The sequence below is a fragment of the Eschrichtius robustus genome, chromosome 4 (assembly GCF_028021215.1).
Source record: "Eschrichtius robustus isolate mEscRob2 chromosome 4, mEscRob2.pri, whole genome shotgun sequence".
In the NCBI taxonomy this organism is placed as follows: domain Eukaryota; kingdom Metazoa; phylum Chordata; class Mammalia; order Artiodactyla; family Eschrichtiidae; genus Eschrichtius; species Eschrichtius robustus.
The window spans coordinates 61,967,652-61,984,075 of NC_090827.1; the positions used below are offsets into that span (position 1 = coordinate 61,967,652).

At 37.1% G+C, this 16,424-nt stretch overlaps 2 protein-coding genes and 1 pseudogene across 2 annotated transcripts in view; 1 reads left to right on the forward strand and 2 right to left on the reverse strand.

Moving 5' to 3' along the window:
- CXCL8 (C-X-C motif chemokine ligand 8) overlaps positions 1-16,424 on the reverse strand; it is a 157,010-nt gene that overhangs the window by 107,298 nt on the left and 33,288 nt on the right. The window lies entirely within an intron of this gene.
- Positions 1-16,424, reverse strand: part of LOC137764118 (heterogeneous nuclear ribonucleoprotein K pseudogene) — a 54,365-nt pseudogene that overhangs the window by 13,098 nt on the left and 24,843 nt on the right.
- Positions 14,631-16,424, forward strand: part of RASSF6 (Ras association domain family member 6) — a 57,150-nt gene continuing 55,356 nt past the window's right edge. The window contains exon 1 of the mRNA XM_068542825.1: positions 14,631-14,727. The gene's annotated coding sequence lies outside the window, so the exon portion shown is untranslated. The remainder of the gene's footprint in view (positions 14,728-16,424) is intronic.

Below are 16,424 nucleotides of genomic sequence, written 5' to 3' on the forward strand. Positions count from 1 at the left end.
AAGGTGGAAGCGTGCGCTCGGATTCCTGAGGCACCACTTTCTCCTTTGCGAGTAGAGCCTGGGTACAGAATCTCACCATCCTTTGCCTGATTTCATCCAACAAGCCTTCTGACAGGTCTCCAATCCTCTAGCTTTCTCCTGGCTTCAGTCCATCTTCTCCAGGATGACCCAGCCACGGGGCTGACAGGGTCTTGGTGTTCCAGCCAGGTATCAGGCCTGAGCCTCTAAGGTGGGAGAGCTGAGTTCAGGACACTTGTCCACCAGAGACCTCCTGACCCCTCATAATATCAATCAGCAAAAGCTCTCCCAGAGAGCTCCATCTCAAAGCTAAGGCTCAGCTCCACTCAACGACCAGCAGGCTCCAGTGCTGGACACCCCATGCCAAACAACTAGCAAGACAGAAACACAACCCCACCCATTAGCAGAGAGGCTGCCTAAAATCATAATAAGTTCACAGACACCCCAAAACACACAACTGGACACGGTCCTGCCCAACAGAAAGACAAGATCCAGACTCATCCATTAGAACACAGGCATCAGTCTCCTCCACCAGGAAGCCTACACAACCCACTGAACCAACCTCAGTCACTGGGGGCAGAAACCAAAAACAATGAGAACCACGAACCTGCATCCTGTAAAAAGGAGACCCCAAACACAGTAAGTTAAGCAAAATGAGAAGACACAGAAATGAACAGCAGATGAAGGAGCAAGGTAAAAACCCACCAGCCCAAACAAATGAATTGGAAATAGGCAGTCTACCTGAAAAAGAATTCAGAGTAATGATAGTAAAGATGATCCAAAATCTTGGAAATACAATGGAGAAAATACAAGGAACGTTTAACAAGGACCTAGAAGAACTAAAGAGCAAACAAACAATGATGAACAACACAATAAATGAAATTTAAAATTCTCTAGAAAGAATCAATAGAAGAATAACTGAGGCAGAAGAACAGATAAGTGACCTGGAAGATAAAATAATGGAAATAACTACCACAGAGCAGAATAAAGAAAAAAGAATGAAAAGAATTGAGGACAGTCTCAGAGACCTCTGGGACAACATTAAAAACACCAACATTCGAATTATAGGGGTCCCAGAGAAGAAGAGAAAAAGAAAGGGACTGAGAAAATATTTGAAGAGATGATAGTTGAAAACTTCCTAAATATGGGAAAGGAAATAGTCAGTCAAGTCCAGGAAGAGTAGAGAGTCCCATACAGGATAAATCCAAGGAGAAACACGCCAAGACACACATTAATCAAACTATCAAAAATTAAATACAAAGAAAAAAATATTAAAAGCAACAAGGGAAAAGCAACAAATAACATACAAGGGAATCCCATAAGGTTAACAGCTGATCTTTCAGCAGAAACTCTGCAAGCCAGAAGGGAGTGGCAGAACTTATTTAAAGAGATGAAAGGGAAAAACCTACAACCAAGATTACTCTACCCAGGAAGGATCTCATTCAGATTCAATGGAGAAATTAAAACCTTTACAGACAAGCAAAAGCTAAGAGAACTCAGCACCACCAAACCAGCTTCACAACAAATGCTAAAGGAACTTCTCTAGGCAGGAAACACAAGAGAAGGAAAAGACCTACAATAACAAACCCAAAACAATTAAGAAAATGGTAATAGGAACATACATATTGATAACTACCTTAAACGTAAATGGATTAAATGCGCCAACCAGAAGGCATAGACTGGCTGAATGGATACAAAAACAAGACCTGTATATATGCTGTCTACAAGAGACCCACTTCAGACCTAGGGACACATGTAGACTGAAAGTGAGGGGATAGATAAAGATATTCCATGCAAATGGAAATCAAAAGAAAGCTGGAGTAGCAATTCTCATATCAGACAAAACGGACTTTAAAATAAAGACTACTACAAGAGACAAAGAAGGACACTACATAATGATCAAGGGTCAATCCAAGAAGAAGATATAACAATTGTAAATATTTATGCACCCAACATAGGAGCACCTCAATTCATAAGGCAAATGCTAACAGCCATAAAAGGGGAAATTGACAGTACACAATAATAGTAGGGGACTATAACACCCCACTTTCACCAATAGAAAGATCATGCAAAATGAAAATAAATAAGGAAACACAAGCTTTAAATGACACATTAAACAAGATGGACTTAATTGATATTTATAGGACATTCCATCCAAAAACAACAGAATACACTTTCTTCTCAAGTGCTCATGGAACATACTCCAGGATAGATCATATCTTGGGTCACAAATCAAGCCTTGGTAAATTTAAGAAAATTCAGAATTGTATCAAGTATCTTTTCCAACCACAACACTCTGAGCCTAGATATCAATTACAGGAAAAAAAAAAACTGTAAAAAATACAAACACATGGAGGCTAAACAATACAGTACTAAATAACCAAGAGATCACTGAAGAAATCAAAGAGGAAATCAAAAACTACCTAGAAACAAATGACAATGAAAACACAATGACCCAAAACCAACGGGAAGCAGCAAAAGCAGTTCTAAGAGGGAAGTTTATAGCAATACAGTCCTACCTCAAGAAACAAGAAACATCTCAAATAAACAACCTAACCTTACACCTAAAGCAATTAGAGAAAGAAGAAAAAAAAAAAACCCTCAAAGTTAGCAGAAGCAAAGAAGTCATAAAGATCAGATCAGAAATAAATGAAAAAGAAATGAGGGAAATGATAGCAAAGATCAATAAAACTAAAAGCTGGTTCTTTGAGAAGATAAACAAAATTGATAAACCATTAGCCAGACTCACCAAGAAAAAAAGGGAGAAGACTCAAATCAACAGAATTAGAAATGAAAAAGGAGAAGTAACAACTGACACTGCAGAAATACAAAGGATCATGAGAGATTACTACAAGCAACTATATACCAATAAAATGGACAACCTGGAAGAAATGGACAAATTCTTAGAAAAGCGCAACCTTCCGAGACTGAACCATGAAGAAATAGAAAATATGAACAGACCAATCACAAGCACTGAAGTTGAAACTGTGAATAAAAATCTTCTAACAAACAATAACCTAGAACCAGATGGCTTCACAGGCGAACTCTATCAAACATTTAGAGAAGAGCTAACACCTATCCTTCTCAAATTCTTCCAAAATATAGCAGAGGGAGGAACACACCCAAACTCATTCTACGAGGCCACCATCACCCTGATACCAAAAGCAGTGGTTAAATATGAGTTGCAGTGTGGAATCTGAAACCATGTCAATGAAGTTTTTATACTCTGATATAATAAAATCATCAGGTCTGTTTTAAACTTCGGATGGATCTTTTACCCATGCAAGATTCTGTGACATTATGTATTGGTCATTTGGAAAATATGGGCCTAATGACTTATGCAGATCTTCCAAATGTTAAAATATTTCATTATATAATATCAAAACATCGCATTTGTCTATATCATCACTGGTCTTATCAGAAAAGTGCTAAAGAATTGGGAAAACTCTTCCTAAGAATCACAAACATATACTCCAGAAAATCACAAAAACATATTCAATATCATTAATCATTAGAGTAATACAAATTAAAGCCACAATGAGATACCACTGCATACCTAATAGAATGGCTAAAATTAAAAAGACTAACTATGCCCAGTGTTGATGAATATGTGAAACAATTAGGATTCACATGTGGACAGAATGGGGAGCAGGATTACAAAGGAACATGAGGATACTTCTGAGGGTGATAGACATGGTCATTATCTTGAATGTGATGATGATTCCATGGTGGTATACATATGTCAAAACATACTAAATTGTATGTTTTAACTCTGTGCAGATTATTGTATATCAACTATACTCAGTAAAACTCAATACATGACAAAAAATCCAATTGTCCAAACTGAAAGTTAAAGAAACGTACTCAGAATATTCCCTTCTCTTAACTTTCACATTGCATATTGACAAGTAATGTAAATTTCACCTATGAAATCTAGTTATGATATTATCTCCATTTTCATTGTCATCAGTGAAAGAGGACTGGTGGGAAATGTCTGATGCCTGGTAGAAGCTCAATAAACATTTGTTAAATAAGAAGATAAATCTTCGTCGGAACCTGCAACCATTCCAAGTAAATGTACAGGCTACGTAAGATCACTGTGGTGACTATACAGATGCAGTTTCAAAACAAGCAAAATTGTCTACAAGCAGTAAGGAACACATCAGTACCTGCCTGTGAGGAGGGGTGAGGGACTACAACGGGGAGGAGGGAAATGTGGGGGTGATGGAAACATTCTCCATCTTGATTGCAGTGGTGGTTGCAGGGTGTGTACGTTCGTCAAAACTCAAAACTGTACACTTAAGATGGGTGCATTGTATTAGGCATAAATTTCACCTTAATAAAATTTATTTAAACAGAAAAACTAAATTATAATGCAGGAGAAACTTGGGAACTATTCCTCTACATTCCTGGGATTGTTGGCCCAACAAAAAATAAAGCAGCAAAACGATAGAATATTAGATGTCAAAGCACAGACTATGTAGCTGTGGAAATTAGTAAAAAAAATACATATCCTAAATGAAAGAGGTTCAGATATATTAATATTAATTCCAGATCAACATTTTATTCTAACTAATTAGCAGACACTACCCAGAAGATATATAATTACAGTTACTTAAGTGTTTAACCCAGTTCTGCCAAAATGCTGTGATCTATGTGATGTCACAAGAATTTACCCCAAGAAGAATCCCTTAGCACAAACAGGATATGCTCCAGGAGCTGCATATTGTGACTGTAACCAACACAAACTCAACTATATCTTGTTTTCTGAAATTATGCAAGCATCTATGCTTAGAACGTATGATGGAGTAGCCAGGGTTATTAAGGGTGGGACAGAAAGCAATTGTGGATCCTTCTAAGAAAAACAATTGTTAATAGTTTAGAACATTTTTTTAAAGTCTGTCATTATGTATGATACCTTTGAGCACATCATATAGAGTCAGCATTAATGAAAATTGTGTTATTTGTTTGATAATCATCTGTCCATGATTTCCTTGAAAATTCTTAATTTCATGTATTCTATCCAGGAGTCCAATCAAATATTCCAATTTTTTGTTTAGAAATATTGTCATCATTACAATACTGCCTTAAAAAACATCCAGGTTACAACCTGACTTTCAGTAGCATTCAACTATTGGGTTGGCCAAAAAGTTCGTTTGGGGTTTTTCTGTTATGGAAAACCCGAATGAACTTTTTGGCCAACACAATACTGCACTGAAATTTCAGTACACTGATCTTACTTGCTTATAAGCTGTTACTGCATGAAATTGAATTTTTCATACATTATTATTATTACTACTATTAGTTCTTTTCCAAAACTTGAAGAGAGGTCTTACATGGTATCAAAAAGTCTGTGTGTTGGGGGAGAAGGAATGGAGAAACAGAACGGAATACAGACCAAATTAGCTAAATGCCATATTTAGAAAAACAGCAATCACTGTCACATTCCACTGAATTTCTTTGTTTTGTACACAATTATCAGTTTTCAAAAGCAGTACCATTTAGGGTGGGATAATGACTACTGCTCATTTCATTTATTTGAAAATGATTCTCTATTCATTTACTGAGTACATTTGTTTATATATATTGAATATTAATCCCTTATCAGTCATATCATTTGCAAATATTTTCTCCCATTCTGTAAGTTGTCTTTTCGTTTTGTTGACAGTTTCCTTTGCTGTGCAAAAGCTTTTAAGTTTAATTAGATCCCATTTTTTATTTTTGCTCTTATTTCCTTTACTTTAGGAGGTGGATCAAAAAAATATTGCTACAATTTATGTCAGAGAGTGTTCTGCCTATGTTTTCCTCTAGGAGTTTTAGAGTATCTGGTCTTACATTTAGGTTTTTAATCCATTTTGAGTTTATTTTTGTATATGGTGTTAGAGAATGTTCTAATTTCATTCTTTTACATGTATCTGTCCAGTTTTCCTTGCACCACTTATTGAAGAGACTGTCTTTTCTCCATTGCATATTCTTGTCTCCTTTGTTGTAGATTAATTGACCATAAGTGTGTTGGTTTATTTCTGGGCCCTCTATTCTGTTCCACTGATCTATGTGTTTGTTTTTGTGTTAGTACCATACTGTTTTGATTACTGTAGCTTTGGAATATAGTCTGAAGTCAGGGAGTGTGATTCCTCCAGTTCTGTTCTTCTTTCTCAAGATTGCTTTGGTTATTTGGGGTCTTTGTGTTTCCATACAATTTTTAAAATTAATTTTTCTGGTTATGTGGAAAATACCATTTTGATAGGGATTTTGATAGGGATTGCATTGAATCTGTAGATTGCCTCGGGTAGTATGGTCATTTTAACAATATTAATTCTTCCACTCCATGTTGGTGCGGATGTGGAGAAAAGGAAACACTTGTACATTGTTGGTGGGAAAATAAATTGGTGCAGCCACTGCATAATATAGTATAGAGGTTTCTCAAAAAACTAAAAATAGAGCTACCATATGATCCAGCAATCCCACTCCTGGGTATATAGCCAAAAAAAAAAAAAAACCCAAAACACTAATTCAAAAAGATACATGCACCCCAATGTTCATAGAAGCATTATTTAAATTGCCAAGATATGGAAGCAACCTAAGTGTCCATCAACAGATGAATGGAAAGAAGATGTAGTATATATATACAATGGAATACTACTCAGCCATAAAAAGGAATGAAGTTTTGCCATTTGCAGTAACATGGATGGACTTGAAGGGCATTATGCTAAGTGAAAGAAATCAGACAGAGAAAGATAAGCACTGTATGATATCACTTATATATGGAATCTAAAAAATACAACAAACTAGTGAATATAACAAAACACGAGCAGACTCACAGATATAGAGAACAAATTAGTGGTTTCCATTGGGGGGAGGAGCAACATAGAGGTGGGGCAATGGGAGGTACAAACTATGGGGGTAAGTTAGACTCAAGGATGTAGTGTACAACACAGGGAACATAGTCAATATTTTGTAATAACTGTAACTGGAAAATAATCTTTAAAAATGTTATAAAAAATGTTATTAAAAAGTTTTTAATTTAAATAAAGAGTACATTTGTTAAAAAAACATTGTGCCTTCTACTTCTTAAAATCTATCAAAACACCACTATGCCCTGTGTTTCTTTCTGTCACTGAATTTTGGAAGTATGTGTGCTTTGAAATCTCTTTTCTCCTATGGCAGAGAAGACTGAATGGAGTCCATCTAGATGCTGAAGATTTTTAATTCCTCAAGGGCAGAGATTGTCTTGTTCATCTTTGTATGACCATCTCTTCACCTGCCTGGCACAATGTAATTTTTCTTTTTCCTTTTCTGTTTTTCGAAAAGAAAAGCAGACTGCTACATGTGTGCCTCATTCAGATGTGTCTGGAGTCTTGAAAACATGACTGCCCTATGTTCTCCTATAAATGCACCTTGAGAGCTTGTTGGGTAATTCCAGCAGGGGAGCACAGCTACTCATATACCCCTGACCAAAGAACAGTCTGCCTATGTAGAGGAAGGTCACCTTCTTTCACCTAGGGGAGCATGCAGCTGCAGGAGGGACATTCATGGAGGGGTGAGGGAGAAAGGGGACACCACCTAGCCAGCCAGATCAGCTATATCAACCCTTGTGATCAATGGGGTGACAGATGTCCCAGTTAGATCAACCTTACATTCCAGTAATTTTTCAATGTCTGACTAAGCTGAATGCTTTCCACTGGCCATTACACTATTGAAAAACAGTCCATATTGAAGATAAGAAACTGTCTCTCAGAGGAGAAAGAAAATGCATTAGAAATGGAAATTATTTTATCACTTCTCAATTAATATAATGTTTTTCATTGTTCAAATTGTAAAAGCAGTTGTGTGGCATTTATGCCCATGATTAGGACAAACTAGAGCCTGATTCAAAAGTCAGTATAAGTACAAAATATACGATAACTACAGAAGAGTGAGGTTTTTAAAAAATTCATCAACTATATAAAAGTTTTTAAATGACCTGCACATTAATAACAGCATTACTTTAATTAAATTTTTAGGGGAATTTTAGAAGGGAATTTCCCCTCCCTTATCTTATTTTTCTCAACAATTTTTTAAAAAGTCAAAGTTCTAAAGTCTTTGTTTTTATTAAAAAAGCAATTAAATGTTTCTTAATTTAAACAGGAAATGATGGTTTATTCTTCAAATTCAAGAGAGATGTTGGGATTTTTCCCAGAGAATTAATGTTGTTATTATAATTTATTAAGATCTCTATGGCAAAATTCCCAAATGTAAGATGTATTTATTTTAAGCTTTACATATTGGAAAAGTAATTTATCATGTTGCCTTATCAATGCCTGGCTTCCTTATTAAGGCAATTTCTAGTTAGGTTTTTACTGGGAGTCCCCTCATTGTTTGGAGCTCCTCTGCTTCCTTTTTTTACTTCATTTAGTGCGTAGCCTTGGCTTCCAGTGCAACCTCAGATACCTAACAAGGTGTAGGCTATGAAACAAACTGGTATGAGTGACCCACAGCAATTGGGTCATAGTGTTAGAATCAGGCAATTTGTTGTTCTCTTTGTATTTTCTTCCAGTTGCAATCAGCTCTAAATATTTTTCAGGAGTGATTTAGTGGGATGTAGAAATGACCCACTCTAATTATACACATCTCTTTTTTTCTCCTTTTCTGTGCCATTTCTATGGGTGATTGTATCCCTGCAGCAGAATTATATTAAGAACACATTGTGATCCTAAGATTTCTCTCACTTTCCAAGTAATAATATATTAGTGTGTACGCATGTTCATGTATGTGTGCCTGTGTGTACATGTGTGAGAAAAACACACCAGATGTATCAGTTAACCTGTGCCCTAAAACATACCACCCCAAAACTTAGTGGCTTAACACAACAGCCATTGCTGCAGATCATAGTTCTGTGGATCAGAAATTTGGGCTGGGCTCAGGTGGGCAGTTCTGCTGTTCTCAGTTGAGCTCTGTTATGGGTCTTCAGTCAGCTGCAGGTTAGCTTACTGACTCTCCTTTTAGGCTGTCAGCTGGCATAATAAAACAACTGAGCCAAGGGTCTCTCATCATCCTACAGGCTAGCCCAGGCTTGTTCATAGGGTTGTTCAGGGCCCCAAGAGCAATAAAAGGGTATGTGCCAGTGCACAACTAGTCTTCAAGCCTCTGCTTACATCACTGGGTACTGACCCATTGACCAAAGCAAATCATATGGCCAAGCCCAGAACCAGTGTAAGAAAGTCCTTCCAAGGGATACAGGGAAGCAGGAACAAATGAGAGCTATTATTGCAGTCAAACCACCGTTCACTTCAATGTCCTAAAATAAAGTATCAAACAAGAAAAACATCTACTTTTAGGATCCTTTATCCCCTAGACCTGAAGTCATTAACTGGATTATTGGCTAATATGGATTAGCCGACTGGCCTAGGAGAATTGCCAATGACAACGGAAAATCATGAAATCACTAAATGTAAACTATTTATGTTATAGTGAGCAGCTATTTATGTATCACAAAGCTAGAATAACCCAGAAAATTTTAGAAATAAATGATGATCAGGTTATACTGCCAGAGGTTAAGTTGTACTATGAAGCTCTTATAATAATATGGAACCAATGCCAGTATAACTAGATAGGTCAATGGAAAAAATTATAAATTCTAGAATCATGTTTTAAAATATATATGCCCTTAGTACTAGATAAAAGTATCACTTCAAATCAGAAAAAATATGATCTTGATTTTTTTCCTCAACACATATTTATTAAGCCACCATGAATTGATCACGAACCAATGTTTCTTTAGCCTTTGACATGGACCTGGCATTGTTCTAGGCACTGAGGACAGAACACTGAATCTAGAAGTCAAGGTCCCTGTTCTCTTAGATCCTATTTTTAATGAGAGGAGATGTAAAACAAACGGGTCACCCAAAACAATAAATATATATTCAATAATAAACAGAACAGCAAAATACATTCAGATAGTGATAACAATTGCCATTAATGCAATAAAACAGGGGACTGTGATAGAGAAAGACTGGAGGACTTATTTAAATAGAGTGGTCCAATGTTCATTGCAGCACTATTTACAATAGCCAGGACATGGAAGCAACCTAAGTGTCCATCAACAGATGAATGGATAAAGAAAATGTGGCACATATATACAGTGGAATATTACTCAGCCATAAAAAGAAATGAAACTGAGTTATTTGTAGTGAGGGGGATGGACTTAGAGTCTGTCATACAGAGTGAAGTAAGTCAGAAAGATAAAAATAAATACCATATGCTGACACATATATATGGAATCTAAAAAAAAAAAAAAAGGTTCTGAAGAACCTAGGGGCAGGACAGGAATAAAGACGCAGATGTAGAGAATGGACTTGAGGACACGGGGAGGGGGAAGGGTAAGCTGGGACGAAGTAAGAGAGTGGCATTGACATATATACACTACCAAATATAAAATAGATAGCTAGTGGGAAGCAGCCGCATAGCACAGGGAGATCAGCTCAGTGCTTTGTGACCACCTAGAGGGTTGGGATAGGTAGGGTGGGAGGGAGGGAGACCCAAGCGGGAGGGGATATGGGGATATATGTATACATATAGCTGATTCACTTTGTTATAAAGCAGAAACTAACACACCATTGTAAAGCAATTATACTCCAATGAAGATGTTCAAAATAAATAAAAATTAAAAATAGAGTGGTCATGGGAGGCCTCTCCGAGGAGTAACATTTGAGGAAAAAAAAAAAAAAAAAAAATGAAAGGAAAGAAGCCGTGACAAGAGCAGAGCTTTCTTGGCAGAGACAATACCAAATGCAAAGGCAGTGAGGCAAGAACCAGCTTGGTCTGTCCCAGGAACAAAAATCAAACCAGGACAGCAAGAGAGAGTCAGTACCAGGAGAGCAGAGAATCAGTAAGGTCAAAGATGTAGGGAGTTCAGATCTAGATTTTATCCCAGATACAGGGGACAACTGGCAGAAAGGTTTTCAGCAAAGGAGATGAAAGGTGGCATTGTGATCTGGTTTTTGTTTATAGGAGATTACACTGGCTACAGGTGGAGAATGGACTACTGTGGGACAAGAGTACAGGCAGAAAGACCAGTTAGGACGCCATTTGTAGTATCTGAGCAAGAAGTGATACTGCCTAATCTAGCAGGTAGTGGAGATGCAGAGACTAAGATACAACTTCAAGACTTGCTGGGAGTGGAAGGACGGAAAGAAAAGAATCGAGTGACTATTAAACATTTGGCCTGAAGAAATAGACTGACAGATATTGAGAACAAACTAGTGGTTACCGGTAGGGAGAGGAGAAAGATAGGGGTAGGGGATTAAGAGGTACAAACTACTATGTATAGAATAAATGAGCTACAGGATATGTTAGACAGCACAGGGAATATAGCCAATATTTTATAATAACTTTAGATGGAGTATAACCTATAAAAATTTTTAATCACTATGTTGTACACCTGAAACTAATATAATATTGTAAATCAACTATATCTCAATTAAATATATAAATAAGTAAATAAGTGAACAAACAAATAAAACTTCGGCCTGAGTTAACAATGAACCTGCTAGTCATGTGCTAGGCTTTGGAGATAAAACAGAGCAGAAGACATAGTCCTTACCTTGTGGAATTTATAATCTATAATTATTCAATAAATCCTACTTGGTTAATAACTAATAATTTTTAAAAATTAATTTAGATTTAAATATCACTGTTGTTAGCATCATAAAGTCCAGATGGGTTGAAATGTTAAATTTAATAAATAAATAATCTCTAAATAAATAAACTAGAAGAAAAAATATATATATATATATACTTTAAGGATGGGAAAGTTTTTAACACTGAGTTATAAGCAATAAAGAAAAATAGTAATAAATTTAATAACTAAATTTTTAAACTTTTGTAGGTCAAAAATTACCAAAAACAAAATTAAAAGGCAAATAATACTGGGAAATATAGTCACAGCATATATGACAATATGTTGATGTGATTAATATATAAAGAGATCTTAGAAATCAATACAGAAAAAATGAACAAAGAGTACAATAAACAAAAAGCAAAAATGCAGGGTCAGTCTAAATGTGGGTTCAGTCTTATAGGTAATCAATAATATACATATTTAAAATAGGACATGATTTTTTTACCTTTCAAATAAGGAAATGTTTAAAAGAAGAAAAATAATCCAAGAGTTACTCCAGGAGTATAAAATTGACACTTGAGAGAAATTCTATAAAAATGTGCATTACCTTTCATCTGGCAACTTCATTTTTTGAAATGTCTAAAAGGCATAATCGTGGTTGTGTGCAATTGCATACAACATTTACTACAGCGTTGTTTATAGTAATATAAATTTCTCAATAGGGAACTGATTAAATAAATAATGGTATATCCATATGGTGTAATACAGTGCAGCTAGTTAAAAACATATTGCAGAAAAAAAAACTGACTGACATGTGGTAAACTGTTCATAATATGTTTAATGTGATAAAAGCAGGTTATAAAACAATAAGCAAATGTAATAGCATTTTGGTAAATATCCATAGAGAAAGTATGTCAATAAAGACATTCACCAGGGCTTCCCTGCTGGCGCAGTGGTTGAGAATCTGCCTGCCAATGCAGGGGACACGGGTTCGAGCCCTGGTCTGGGAAGATCCCACATGCCACGGAGCAACTGGGCCTGTGCGCCACAACTACTGAGCCTGCGCGTCTGGAGCCTGTGCTCCGCAATGAGAGGCTGCGACAGTGAGAGGCCTGCGCACCGCGATGAAGAGTGGCCCCCACTCGCAACTATGTATTTTTTATATTACAAAATAAAAATTACATACTTATAAAAGGTTAAGTACCCCAGAACAAAAGGAATCACTGAAACTAGTGAAAGGAAACCAGTTGAAAACGAGTAATCGGAATAAAGGCTTCAAGGATGCTTGCAGATAAAAAAGGCAAAACAAGGTTTCTCGGATACTGATAATAAAGAAATGCAGGCAATGGGAGTGGGGCATGGATTTGAACAAAGACATTCTGGAGCCTAAGAGCTGTGGACACTGCAGCTCCTGTTAGTCATCATTCAAAGGTCAGTCCATACCAGCAGTCACAAACGGGGGGTTGTAAGGCCAACGTGGCCATCAAATGAATCCCCACAGGTAATACCAGGTCACACTGTCCTCATATATGAGGTTGTAGAAGGTTTGATTGTGATCCAGTAAGCCCATTTGCCTATTCAGTTTATTAAAATAGCCCAAGGAATGGTCAGTCTGATCATCCCTGGTCTCCACACATGACAAGTTAACTAGATAAACTGTCTGACCTTTTGAACACAGAGAATCCTTCAAGTTCTATATCAAACATGTAACCTGCAAATCTAGAGTGACGGTCAGTCTGTTAATTTGACATTTGAATACACAGGACACCAGAAATCAACTCTGCCTATTCAACTCATTGTAGGAATTATATTTAATTCCTTTTGAGGGCTCTGAGGTTTATTCTTGTAAAATAACCTTCTTTTTTTCTTTTTTCATGATCAAAGTGCTTTACATAGGAAACAGGTAAAGTACCAAAGATACCAAAAAGTGCATTTGTGTGAGTGTAAATAAAAGCACTATTTCCAGAGCATCTGTCATCTGAGTGTCTCTAAGTTTTTGGTGCCCTTTTTTGGGGTCTGATTTTACTAATTTTAAGTAAATTTGGTAGTTTTCAAAGAGGGAGCTCTTTTTTTTTTTTTTAAACTGTCAGTTCCTTTATCCATTCCTTTCTTTTCAATTGAGGTATAATTGACATATAATATTATACTAGTTGCAGGTATACAACATAATGATTCAATATTTACATATATTATGAAATCATCACCATAATAAGTCTAGTTAACTAGACTTTAGTGCCTTTTTTAAAATTAGAGGTATTAAGGAAAAGCAGTCTCCAAACACAATTCACTAGGTTGTGACTAAATTACTATTCATTTCCTCTTGCATACTTTTATTACAATAGTTTTGAAATTTTGATGTGTACCAGATTCTTCTGTGAAGCTTATTTAAAACATACCCGCCATCTACCCTAGATCTACTAGATCAGAGACTCATAGGTGCTGAGGCCCATGGGTTATGAGGGTTTAGCAAGATACGGAGGTGCCTCTGGTTTGCTCTGAGTGGGAGAACCACCGCTCTGGGTGAAAAGGTGCCAGTAAGGAAAGGAGGTGGCAAAAGAACAAGGGGGGGAATTAAGAAATTTCTGATTAAAAGAGAAAATTTTCAAAAGAAAGACATGTGAATAATGACATTCAGTCCTAGTCGGTGTCATTTCTTGAAGACTATTTCTCTGCAGACTAGAGAGGAGAGATTAGAATCCGGCCAGTTCAGAGGTTAAAGCGTTAACCAGCATGTCAATTCACCTGTCCTCAAGGTGTGTGACAGGGAGCAAAGGGGAGTTCCTATCAGTGGCTCCGAAGAAAGAAAGTAAACACTCCCAACATGCACTGAGGCACAGGGAGTGGCTCAGGTTTCTAACACTTCCCTGCTGTAGCCAAAAGGAGTAATAATTAACAGTTTCTTGGGCTTGCTGTTCGTGGGCGGGGCACTGCCCGGCGCAGAGGGAGCCCCGCCCGGGCAGGAGCGTGTGCGCCCCTCCTCCCGCGCTTGTCTCCGACCCCAGCTCCACCTCCAGGACAGGTGAGCAAGCACTGACTCTCCAACGATGATCAGAGCTTGGAACTGAGCAGGGGAACAAACTCTCAGCAGCAGGTTCAGCTCAACAACTAAGGTAAAAATCTCCTATTCACAGTGTAGCAGGTGAAACATGGGGGTAGGGGAAACCCAAAACCCTATAATCCACTCCCTGAGGTCAAGTTGAGGGCAAGTTGTTAGAAAGCAAAATCCATAGGGAGCCAAGTTTGAAGGTGTGCATGTGTCAGAGCAGCCCGAAACCCGGAGGTATTTTCCTTTTGATTTTTTCAGAACGCCCTTTCCTGACCAAGGTAAGCATATGCGGAGGGGGGAGGGCAAAAAGAGGGGAGGGCTTGAAGGTAAGTGTGGCCACCAAACCCTCCTCCCTTTTCTGACAGATGTGGAACTCAAGTTCTTCACCCGGAATTGTGGTTTGCCTGGAAAAGATACTAGACTCCTGTATGACTTCCCCCTTTCCCTCAGTACCCTTATGGTTACAATGTTACATTCAACCAGCAGACCTGAAAGGTCTTTTTAATTGCGGTTCAGCTAAACTTTTATTATTTTCCACAAATCAACAGAGATTTCTCACACACACACACACACACACACACACACACACAAAATTGAAAAGGATTTCTGATATAATTTAAGACTGCCCCAAACAATGAAAGGATAATCATAATTAAATGAGAGTCCATGAGTTAAGGGTCCAATTCTGAAGCAAGAGAGCTACAGGTTCCAATCTTGGCTTTGCCTCTTACTGGTTTGTCCCATAGCAAGTTACTTAACCCAGCCAAACCTCAGTTTGTCATCTATAAAATAAGCATCATAACAGGATCTGCCAATAGGGCTTTGATGGGAATTAAAACACTTAGCAAGCCTTCTATAAATAGTTATACATAGTGCCTCCACTTAGCATTAAGCAATTTGCAGCTCTGCCAAAGGGTCCATGTCAAGGACTGTGAGTGAGCTAGTGAGACCAGACAGTATGGGGGTACTGCAGTTGAACTGGTTTCCAGTGAGTGGGTCCAGGACACGTAAGCAGATGGCAAGTGGGCAAAGCATGACCTCTGAGTAGCAATGAAATTATCTGGCTTCTTGCCACTTTTCCAATAGAGTATGTGGTGGCAAATTCAAACTTTTTGCTACTCAATGATTTTTACTTTGGAGAAGTCTCACTTATATGAATCTGTTATTTCTAACAAGAAACAATAATTTCATAGTAGGAGAGAAACACTCAACCCCATGTTGTAGAACCCATCAATTTTGAGTTTTATTTATGAGAGAGACTGCCCCTGAATAACTTTGATAAAATTAGACCATATAGTTCATGTTCTTACATTGTAGCACATATTGTATTGTTTGTATTAAAGTGATATGGACTTTTATTTGTGTTTACGGAAAAGAAACATAAACGAATGATACCTGTGTTTTGCTGGTCTTTACCACTTAAATTATAGGGAAGTGAAATTACTTTATGAATTTTTCTTTAAAGGGTATTTTGGTTAATGTTGCTGGTGGTTTTATTAATGTGGATAACTTTGAGGAAGGAATAAACTTAGTAGGTGTGACTAGCAAAGTATTTGCAATTATGACATTTTATCTTTTTATTTTATTAATATAAAACAGTTAAATGCTTTGCAGTTGATCCTAGCTTAATATTATCATTGTTTTAATGGATTCAAATTGCAGAGTTGAAAATCTGCAATGTATGTACTGTGTTTTCGTTTTGTTTGTTTGAGTTTTTTTTGTTTTGTTTTGGGGTTTTTTTTGTTTTTAGAGCTAAAGGGA